The sequence below is a fragment of the Cervus elaphus genome, chromosome 7 (assembly GCF_910594005.1).
Source record: "Cervus elaphus chromosome 7, mCerEla1.1, whole genome shotgun sequence".
In the NCBI taxonomy this organism is placed as follows: domain Eukaryota; kingdom Metazoa; phylum Chordata; class Mammalia; order Artiodactyla; family Cervidae; genus Cervus; species Cervus elaphus.
In genome coordinates, this window is record NC_057821.1 from 14,749,325 (window position 1) to 14,761,440 (window position 12,116).

Genomic DNA, 12,116 nt, shown 5'->3' on the forward strand with positions numbered 1-12,116 from the left:
ATATCTTTGCTAAAGTAAAAACCTTTGGGCCACTTTCTAATTGAGTTACTTGCATTTTGCTGACTCTCTATTTATCGCAGCGCTTCCCCGGTGGCTCAGTGATGATGAATCCCCTGCAGTGCAGGAGGTGCAGGTGACATGGGTTCAGTCCTTGGGTGGGGAAGATTCCCTGGAGGAGGGCAAGGCAACCCATTCCAGTATTGTCCCCTGGAGAATCCCCACGGACAGAGGAGCCTGGCGAGCCATAGTGTTGCAAAGAGTCAGACACAACTGAAGTGACTTAAGACACACATACAAACACATACATGTCATATATACGTGTGTTTATATATGATCTATGAATATTTTCTCCCAAGTCTGTAGTTTATCTTTTCATTCTCTGAACAGCGTCTTTCATAAAGTAAAAGTTTTAAAACTGCTAATGAAATCTAATTTATCATTTTTTTATAATATTACTTTGATGTCATATCTAAGAACTCTGTCTAATTCACAGTCATAAAGATTTCCCTCCTCTTTTTTCCCAAAAGTTTTATAATTTGACATCAATTTCTATACTTAGACTTATGATACATTCTGATACATTTTAAATTAATTTTTACAAGATGTCTTTGGAGACATTTTACCTTTACCTTGGAATACTTTGCTTCCAGTTCAACCATTGCAAGATGGTTTATTTTTTATGTCATGGTTATCACTAGTGAGAATCTTTGAGGCTGGGTAAATTTGATTTGAAGAAAGGCTTAATTTTAACCAGAGAAGCTGTCAGCAATGAATATTAATAAAGAATAAAAAATGCAGATATTAAAATATCTAGTCCTTGCTTTGACAAGCATTGGTTGACAAAATCAACATACAGTATGTAAGTGTTTATTTGTATGTATGCATATGTTCATTTATTCACACATGCACACACATCTATAGACTCTTAAATATTTCTGAGTTTATTGCTTCTCGCTAGAGCTTTAAGCCACAATTTTACTTGTTCAGAAATTCCAGCTACCCTTTTCCCAGAGGCAGGAGATTTTGGTTAGTGGCTTTAGAGTTTGTCACAAATTGTCACATTCTTCAGTTAATAAAATGGACTTGACTTGGGTAAACCGAAGATGGATTTTCCATTACATCATTTAGAAATGGATAGGCCTTTCCATAAACACACTTAGACACTTTATCCCAACTTTTACTTTATTTCTATTTCATTTTCATGTTTTAATGGCCCTCTTGCAGGCATATCCCTTTTGGCATTGTTGGCAACGTCAAGAAGCTTGAGTGCATTTGCCTTACCCTGAATCCACCAGAATGGCAGAGGGGCTTCTTTGCCAAGCCCACTGAGCTTGAGGCCTGAGGCATCCCCATTACCACTTAGTACCATGAGACCTTCACATGGAGCTGGGAGCCTTCTAAATGTCTTGGATTTAGGACTAACGACTTTCTCTGTTGTCAATTCTTCAGTGTTTCTGGATTCACTCAATATAACACTGTCAGGCTTTAGTCTAAAATATATTCTGTGAATTAAATAAAAAAGCAGTTATCTAGGCCAGCCTTTACCAAAAAACACAGGATACTTACTATGAAAGATTGGATTATTTGTTTCAGGTCTTCACTCCCATGCAATAGTGTTGTACATCCACACCCTTTCTCTGCAGCCAGCACTGTACCCCCACAGGACAATGGGACGATGGGAAGAATTTGCTTTCCCCCAAACTCCACTTTGTTGGCAGTTGGCTTGGCCAGTGGAGGGCTGTGGAATCGACGTGAACATAGGCCTCGTGTCTGTTTGTATGTTGTAGCTTGCCCTCTCGCATCCCTGTGATCATGGGATGTAAGAAGAACATGGCCCTGCTATGGCTTCCCTCTCTTCAATGTGGGCCCGGAATGGAACACAGACAACTGACCCAAACCTGATCTGCAGCTTGGACCTAAACTAGCCAAACTGCAGCTTGAAGCAGAGCTACGCTAACCAGTCCACAGACCAGTGAGTAAGAAAAGTAAAATTCTTATTTGTTTATGCTTGTTGAGTTTTGTTACTTAGCATTATTCCAGCAATAGATGGCTAACACACTTATCTATCTCTCAGTCATGTTTCCACAGGCAGTGGAGTCCATATGAAACCCAGAACAAACTGTTATTTGCTAGGAGAAACAAGTGAATATCGTAGCCATGAATCAGATGAGTTACCATCTTCTCATGGATTTTTTTCCAGTTTACCCCAATCTTCAAGAATCCACTCTGAGCAGATTTTCTGAGCATCCTTTTAGTCAGATTAGTCTGTGTAGCATTACAGAATGTGAAGGCTGTCATTTCCTAGTGGTCCTCACAAGTGCTAGATCCCAACAACTGAAGCCTCTATCAAGTTGTTATGTTATGATTTATACATGGGCAATGGTACAGGTTCCAAGCTGTAGAAGCCAGATTTCTTGGCACTAAAAAGCACTATTAAAATTCAGTTTTTACCCAAGAATATTAACAAGCTCTGATCTCTAGCAGTTAAGGTCCATGGCAATGTTCAGCAAGTATCAGCATGAAATGACAGGCTGTCCTTTGTCTTCCTGAAATCCCCAAATCCCCAAATGAACACATTTTCTTACATTCCTTGCTCCATGAACATAGGTATATTTTGCAGTTAACATTAATGGGGTTGGCCAGACCTCAGGAGTCTATTTCCTTACACCTAGATTTTTAGCTAGATAATTTTAATTGGAATCTTTTATTACAGTGTGCTCTTTCAAAATCTAAGGATATAGCTGGATATTTTGTTTACCAAGCCCATCTCAGAATTAGCTGCCATCATCTTCCTGGCAGAAAGTTCCTAGGCCACCTTGAGCTTCAGATTTGTATCTTTACAACATGATCAAAGAGTCTTCCTACTTTTAATGCATCACATGAGCCCTAAATATTTAAAAATAATCACCAAGTACATAAAAGTCATGCTTAACCTTATAAAACATGTGTTGGCTCTGTTCATTTTCTCAAAGTTCACCTCCCCTTCTGTGCTTTAACTTTTTCTACTTCTCATCCGGCCATTCCTTTCTTCCTTGAATCCAGTTGTTTTTCTTCTGACTAGCCAAACACAGGCAAATTGAGCAAGGCTTTGTCACAAGAGAGTTGTTTAGCCTGAGAGAGGAAACACTAAAGGGGGACATTATAGTCACCTTTTAAATTTCATTTATTTATTTTTGGCTGCATTGCATTGGCATACAGGATTAGTTCCTCAAGTAGGAATCAAACCCATGCCCCCTGCAATGGAAGCAAGAAATCCTAACCACAGGGAAGTTCCTATGGTCATCTTTTAACATGCGATGGTCTGTTATATAAAAAAGGGAATATGCTAGAGGGGAACAAAAAGAAAGAAAGAGGGAATAAGCTTGGCCTCTGTTGCTATGGAAAGGATGGAGCTAAACAAGTTAGAATAAGTCATAGAAAAGAGCTGTCAGGGAAACTCTCCTATAGAAAAGAAATTGGGCTCAATGTGAAGAAAGCTGAGCACCGAAAAACTGATGCTTTTAAACTGTGGTGTTGGAGAAGACTCTTGAGAGCCCCTTGGACTGCAAGGAGATCCAACCAGTCCATCCTAAAGGAGATCAGTCCTGGGTGTTCATTGAAAGGACTGATGCTGAAGCTGAAACTCCAATACTTTGGCCACCTCATGCAAAGAGTTGACTCATTGGAAAAGACCCTGATGCTGGGAGGTATTGGGGGCAGGAGGAGAAGGGGATGACAGAGGATGAGATGGCTGGATGGCATCACCGACTCAATGGACACGAGTTTGAGTAAACTCCGGGAGTTTGTAATGGACAGGGAGGCCTGGCGTGCTGCGATTCATGGGGTCGCAAAGAGTCGGACACGACTGAGCGACTGAACTGAACTGACTGAAAAAATTTTCAATCATAATGTTCAGTCATAGAATAAAAAGCAGTGAGTCATTGTCAGTGAGTGGATTCAAACTTTTGAGGCATAATAAACATGTAATTCCTACATCTCTGAGTAACTTCCAAATTTAAAATATTATGATTTGATCTATTTGATTCTCTATAGTCTATCTATTACGAGTGTGCAGTGCAGGATAACATCAACCATAGCAGTTGCATGATTCTGTGATTAAATGAAAAAGTCAAACAGAATTTGTAGTCTTGAGTCTAGTAGGTCCTTCTGAATACTCCTGACTTCTGTCGAATCCAAATTGAAATATCTTACATAGTGAGATAGAGAGCATCCTACTTTTTCATATTGTGCTGGTTAGATTTTTAATTATAACTACAGCTTGATCTCCACTGTTTAGAAGCATAAATATGCATATATCTTTATGACTGGGATTCATGTTAATTTACTACCTCCTGATGTCATCCTGAAAGGAGCTTGTTACTCTATTTTCTAGTTTATAACCACAATGACAATATTAAAAACAATATTAAAAAGCAGAGACATTACTTTGCCAACAAAGGTCCATCTAGTCAAGGCTATGGTTTTTCCAGTAGTCGTATATGGATGTGAGAGTTGGACTATAAAGAAAGCTGAGCATCGAAGAATTGATGCTTTTGAGCTGTGATGTTGAAGACTCTTGAGAGCCCCTTGGACTGCAAGGAGATCCAACCAGTCCATCCTAAAGGAGATCAGTCCTGGGTGTTTATTGGAAGGACTGATGCTGAAGCTGAAACTCCAATACTTTGGCCACCTGATGCGAAGAGCTGACTCATTTGAAAAGACCCTGATGCTGGGAAAGATTGAGGGCAGGAGGAGAAAGGGATAACAGAGGATGAGATCGTTGGATGGCATCACCGACTCAATAGACATGAGTTTGAGTAAACTCTGGAGTTGGTGATGGTCAGGGAGGCCTGGCGTGCTGCAATCCATGGGGTTGCAAAGAGTTGGACACGACTGAGCGACTGAACTGAACTGAACCACAACAACTTTGGGGTTAACTTTCTTTTAGTCTGGCTATATTAACATACAAAGTGTACTAAGAGAAGCACTTTCTATGTTGACTTTTAAAATCATGAATACAATTCCAAGGAACAAAAATAGTATATAGTGAAAATTTTTCTTTTTAAACAAAATCTAAAGTCAGATTTAAAATCTATATTTAAGACTTAAAGACCATCTAAATGCTTTAGTATGAGATTTGGGATTATTTTCTTCTAACTACATGTACCTTTTAGAAAATCCTTTGCTGTGACTGATTAGTGGTGAACTAAGGGTTTGAAAGAAAATGCTATTCCTGAAGGACATTTTTCCTGGTGCAAAATTCTAACAGTTATCATTTATTTATTGCTTTCAGCACACCAAAGACTGGTTTCTGGCTTCCATCAATGTTGTTGAGAAGTCAGCTGTCAGTCTAATTACAGCTCATTTGAAGGCTTTCTTTTTTCTTTCTGGCTGATTTTACAATTTTGTTTTTGTCTTTGATTTTATAAAGGTGCTCTCTAATGCACCCAAGTGTGAATTTCCTTTATTCATCTAGTTTTTGACTGATTATGCTCTTTGACTTGGTGGTGTTCATCAGTTCTAGCAAATTCTCATCCATAATTCTTCAAATATTGCTCCTTTGTCTTTTACTTTTTCTTCGTGAATCCAATTAAGCATCTTAGAATTCTATTACATGCTCTATACCTTTTATCTTCACTTCTGCATTTTCTAAGGATTTGTTCATTTCTCCAGGATTCATTTTTAATATTATTTTTAAATGTATGAATTGCAACTCTATTTTTTACACTTAAAGGCTGACGAGAAACCTTTACTAACCCTACTAAGAAAATCTAACATGACAGCTCAATTGAAAAGTATGGTAAGCATATTTACTCATTAAATACTACTTTTCTAGAACACGTGAAACATCTAGCATGCATATTTAATCTCAGTACAATAGATTCAAAACCAAGTGTACATGTTTACATGCTTCAAGGCTAGATTACAAATTATCATAGTCATTGTCATCATCATCTTCACATTTTCTTTTCAATGCATTTGATGCTTTATTGGCAGTATTTTGTGATGACACCATGTTAGTGGTAATATTTTTGGACCCAATTAATGACCAATTAATTAGAACATTCTGAACTGCTGATGTTGCAGGAATTGATGCTTTTACAGCTGGGGATAATGAAGTGGGCATCTGTACTGTGAACCTTTGCCCTGTAAGGGACACTGAAGCCCCTACTTTAGTTGAAATGGACATGGCTTGTGGGGTTGGTGTGCTAAGTGTGGGAGTACTTGGTCTGCTAGTAACTGAACCAACACTTAACTGTGGAACTATCATTCTTCCTGCAGAAGTAGACGCCTTTTTTGGTAAAGACTTAGGTCTATAATTTGGAGCCATCAAGCAATAAATATCAGGTGGCAATCTAGGACCTGAATATGGCTTGATCAATGGCAAAGGGGTTTGATTTCTTTGCCCTGCAATATCTAATAAAAATATCTCTTGGGGGAGGAGAGGTAAAAGACTGATCAGCAGGACACTGGATCACCAATAATGCATCATCTGCATCAACAGTAGCTTTCTTAGCAAGACTTGAATAAATTTTTGCATCATCTAGAATTGTGGTCACATATCGGAAAGCAGAATCCAACATCTGATTTATAACTCTTGGTTCATATTCTGGTATCCCCATACCCTTCAGGATTTGTGCCATCATCTGTGCATCTTTTTGGCATGCTGTTGGGAGAAGCCATCTTGCCAGACTCCTTGATATTTGGTGGTCAAACTTCTCGAGCTAAATCACACACATTAATGTATTTCAGTCCTGATCTTGATGCAAGTCCTTCACCTAATGTAGTTTTTCCAGCCCCTGGTGTACCAGTGAGCAGGATGTTTGGAAGCAACATGGTCCTTGCCCCACTGGCTATGGATGCCTTTGCACATGGACTCTACACCCAACTCATTTTTAATATTTTTTATCCATCTTCCAATTCTCCAAGTCTCTCTTTAGGTGGTATTAAACCTCCCTGCTGAGATCTTATTTTTATTATTATATTTTTCAACTCTGCAACTTTTTATTCAGTCTCTTTCAAAAAATTCCAGGTCACTTTTTTACAGTTTCCAGTTCCATGCTATAATTTTCAGATTGTCTTTTTAGCTTATTGAATATACTACACATAGTTTTTCTTGGTAGTCTGCCGCTAGTAATCTTAATATCTGCAGTCCTATAGCCTACTTTTTTTCACTTCACATTGTATTGTTCACATAATGTTACTCAGTTTCCTGTCTTATAATTGTGGTATCTGAATAATATTCTGTTGATCAAATGAATGGTAGTTTCCTCATTTATAAGACAGGAATAATCCTACCTCTTGGGGTAGCTGCCTGGCTCACAATAATTAATCTCACAGGGTATACTCTAAGTAATTACTTCTGTCCTTCTGTATCTTTGCAATGATTATGGCTTTAAAAATTATGTTTATGGGTAGATGGGATCTTAAAGAAAACATGCAGAAATGAAATAAGTTTATTGGGTATTTGGATTGTGTGTGTTAAAATTTTCCATTATTTACATTGAAATATGTTTATGTACTAAACATAAATCATAAAAGTAAAATGAAGTTCCTTAAAGGTAAAAAGGTAATATTTATATTTTAATGAGCACTTCCTGTGTACCAAGCCCTATTCTAAGCTCTTCACATGTATTAGCTCATTTGATCATCTCCCAGAAACCCTCTTTGAGAGGTATTATTATTAGTCCTACTTTACAGATGATAAAGTTGAGGCCCAAGAGGGTTAAATAACTTTCTATGGTCATACAATTAATAAAGGGCAAGGCCAGGATTCTAACACAAGCAGTCTGGCTCCAGAAATCAGTTTGTTAAATATGGTATATGAAAAAAAAAAAAAAAAAAGGAGAGGAAACAGAAAAGAAAAAGCAAGAGTATCAAGTGTTCCTCCACCAGTATACCTCATTATCACATCTTCTTCCCCAGCTCCATTCTATACTAATCTTAGAGAACCAGGAAAAGATGTGAAGAGAAAAAAGAAAATGTTCCAGGTACTATGGATGTGTAACAAGTCATGCTTAGTAGCAGAAAGTAGCCATTTGTTTTACCCATGGATTTCATGAGTCAGAAATTCAGAAAGGGTAGAGTGAGCAAGGTTTGTCTCTGCCTCACAATGTCTAAAGCAGCTTTTTTTTTTTTTTGAAGAAAAAAATCTTTATTTCAGATAAAGTTATTTCCATAATTAAGGTTAAAGTAAATGCACTTCCCTGAGTCCGTTATTTCAGGTGACTGAGTCCTCAGATGGAAGACTTGAAACTGGGGATAGAAATTAGGCCGTCATCTGAAGGCTCCTTCACTCACTTGTCTAGCTGTTGATGATGATCCCTGGCTGGGAGTCTCAGAGACTCTTTGTGAGGACCTCTCCAGAGGGACTTCCCTCAGAGACTAGATTGAGCTTCCTCATAGCCCAGGGTTGGCATCATCCAGAGTTAGCAATTTCAGAGAAAGAGAGAAACAGATGGAGAGAAGGAGAGGGTGGGAGAATGAGAATAAGGCTGAAACTTTTATAATCTATCTAGGAACTTACTTAGTATCTCTCCTATGTTTGTCAATGAAGGAGATGCAAAAGATGCAGGTTTGATCCCTGGGCTGGGAAGATGCCCTGGAGGAGGAAATGGCAACTCACTCAAGTATTCTTGCCTGGAAAAATTCCATGGACAGAGGAGCCTGGTGGGCTACAGTCCATGGGTTTGCAAAGAGCTGGACACGACTTAGCACACAGCATGATTTCCTACCATACTCTGTTGGTTGACGTAGTCGTGACCTCCCCAGTCTGACTCAGAAGAGGGACAGCCACATTGTAAGAAAACTATATGAGGTGGGATGCGAAAGTGAAAGTCGCTCAGTCGTGTCCAACTCTTTGGGACCCCATGGACTATACAGTCTGTGGAATTCTCCAGACCAGAGTACTGGAGTGGGTAGCCTATCCCTTCTCCAGGGGATCTTCCCAACCTAGGGATCGAACCCAGGTCCCCCACATTGTAGGTGGATTCTTTATCAGCTGAGCCACAAGGGAAGCCCAAGAATACTGGAGTGGGTAGCCTATCCCTTCTCCAGGGGATTTTCCCAGCCCAGGATTCAAACTGGGGTCTCCTGCATTGTAGGTAGATTCTTTACCAACTGAGCTATGAGGAAAGCCCACGAGGTGGGATACATATATGCCAATATATATGTGAGGTGGGATATATATTGGCAAATATATTGTGCCTGAGAAGGAATACACAAAAGTTCATTTCTGTGTTGTACTGAAGCCAACAGAAAGAAGAGTGGTGATTTAGGCAGTCTTTTTTAAGTTAAAAATAACAGCTAACAGCATCTTCACCCAGAGTAATGGTGAATGAACAGATATACTAATTTACATAAATGCAAATGACTTTAAAACTAGCAACCTTTATAAGTCTGCCCTGATTGATTTATAAACTACCTCTGATATTTTACAGAAGGACACATTCTGGAGGAAGAAAAAGTCTGATTTCACGTGTCATGACTGATCTTTATATCCGGGGCCCACACTGAGAGTACATTTGTGGGACAAGGCTTACCATTAAGCAGACAGATTAAATAGCTAGAGCTTATATGATGTGGCAGTTTGGTTCTTACGTGTAAATTATTACCCAAATAGACACTTCATAGGACAGAAAATGCATCTTTTGTGTCACTGATCAACAATGACAGCAAAAAATTAATTTTAAGAAAAATAAATATGATCTTTCAACAAACATGGTCAATGAGACCAGATTGAACATTCAATTTATGAGATGAAACTGATGCCTATAACAAACCAACAGATTCTGATACAACGTGCCCTCTTGAATATCAAAAAGCCTGAAATATCAAAGAATGTTCTGCATTCACTGGTTTTACCTAAAACTCTGGGTATAAGGTCAAAGGCAAAGTCAGAATGCTTAGAAGGAGCTGACTGTGCATTTCCACTGTATCATGGAAGGCATAACCACTTCTCAAGCATCCCTACTCCGGTATGCATCAGATGAGGTGGGCCGAATTTCAAACCCAAGAGGCTCAATAAAATCCTATTCAGGAACAAATCAATATGTATTAAAATTAAATCCAAATTCTCAGCCTGTGCAAAAACATTTGTAAGTTACTAGCAAGATTTTTCTTTTCCTTAAATTAAAAAAAAAAGTTTGCTTATTTATTTGTTTATCTGGGTCTTAATCATAGCATGTGGGATCTTTTTTAGTTGTGGCATGTGAACTGTTAGTTGCAGCATGAGGGGTCTAGTTCCCTGACCAGGGATCAAACCCAGACCTCCTGCAGTAAAAGCCCAGAGTCTTAGCCGCTGGACCACCAGGGAAGTCCTGCAAGATTTTTCTTAAAGAAAATGATCATAATTACAAAATTCAGAGGCATCAAAGCTAGACATGGACACAAAACACATTCCTATCCAAGGCAGATGGATACATGGATTGGACTAAATGTTTTATGGGAACTTCAGTAGATATACAGCCAAGATGGTTGGAGGGAGGACCAGAAAGAACTGGAACTTCTTTCCTGGACCATTTCTCATGCCTGCCCAAGCCCTCTGGATCATGTGAGCTCCTTCTCCTCATGTCAAGTTTTTTGACCCCTTCCATTGTAGTAGCAATACAACAAGAACAAAGACAGTTCTGAAGCAAGATGTAATGATTATAATAACTAGCTAAGAATCTCCTTGTGTGTACATTATTTATCCTCACCATTGGCAATTGACAAGTTATACGGAGATCACCTGCTTGTGTTTTTTTTTTTTTAAGTCACAAACATTTTCTTTTATGGTGGTGGGAGTCTGTTGAAGATTTGTAAGCAGTGAAGGAATACAGTTTGTGTAAATCAGAAATGAGTCCAAATTTCATGTAAAAAAAACTAGAGGAGACCATATAAAAATTTTCCTCTTAAACTAAGTGATTTTTAAATAATTAAAAAATATGCTCTTGAGCTGAAAAAACTTGGATGTTGGGAAAACTCATTTTGCATGCAGAAGGAAAAAGAAATGTCCCAAGAATGCTTATGTATTTTGCTCTCTTGTAGTGGTCCTCAGCTGCAGGACAGTTCTGAAAGTGTGTCTGTGGAGACACCCCCAGCTTAGTGGTGCATAGAGTCTGGAGGCTGCTGTGCTGTGGATACTGACAGGGGGCATCCGGCTTCCTCCTAGTCCAGGGGTCCCCAGCCCTGGGACATGAACTGGTACCTGTTAGGATCCAGGCTGCCCAGCAAGAGGTAAATGGCAGGTGAAATGAAACCATCAACCCCTCTCTCTGCCTCCCTGTCTAAAGGGAAATTGTCTTCCACAAAACAAGCCCCTGGTACCAAAAAGGTAGGGGACCCCTGCCATAGGTCATCCTGGAGTTCTTGGTAACTCTCTACTGGAGGACAGAAGAAGCTTGCCATCCTTTGTGGAGCAAACTTGAAGAATGACATTATATTTCCAGCTCACTCATAGTTAACATGGATGGAACACATTTGGTGGGTCCCTTCCCTTGTCTGATGGTGGAACTGGTGGCCCACTCCAGTTCTCTCTCCCTTAGCCATATTGTGTCATTTGGAGCATCACTGCAGTTGTTGACACAGCAGTCTCCTTACCACACCACAGGGGGATGCCACTCCCTGCCCGTGATCGTCAGAATGTGTTGTCTCTCTGTGTTCCCACTCTTGACGCCTGCTACTTTTACTCCTCCTCAGTGGCTTTCAAAGGCCTCATTATCCATTTGCCAATCTCAGCCAATAATTTCCTTCCCTCTGGCCATAGAGTTTATAGAGCTGCCTTTCTCGCTCAAATCACTTGTCAGACCCACCTCCAGCTCCTGCATCTGTATTTCCATGTAGGGAGGTTGTTTACAAAAGGTCAAGAGACCTGTTTCATTTCTCCATTGTCTGGAGCACACCCATCGTTGCATGGAATTACACAACATATTCATGGCTTCTGAGAATAATGCTTACCGTGTCTCTCGGAAAATCAGGATAAAATTCACTTCAAATAAAATGACCAATGTGAACTTAAAAAAGAAACCCACAAGAACTCACTTTTTGAAACAAAACAGAAGCCTTTTTGGCCTGAGCAATGTCCTCAAGTTTATTTCCAGTAAAGGATCATTACAGAGACAAATAACCCAACAGTTACTGTTACCGGATGCAAGATG

At 39.3% G+C, this 12,116-nt stretch overlaps 1 pseudogene; it reads right to left on the reverse strand.

Moving 5' to 3' along the window:
• Positions 1 to 5,902: 5,902 nt before the first annotated feature.
• LOC122697713 overlaps positions 5,903 to 12,116 on the reverse strand; it is a 107,971-nt pseudogene continuing 101,757 nt past the window's right edge.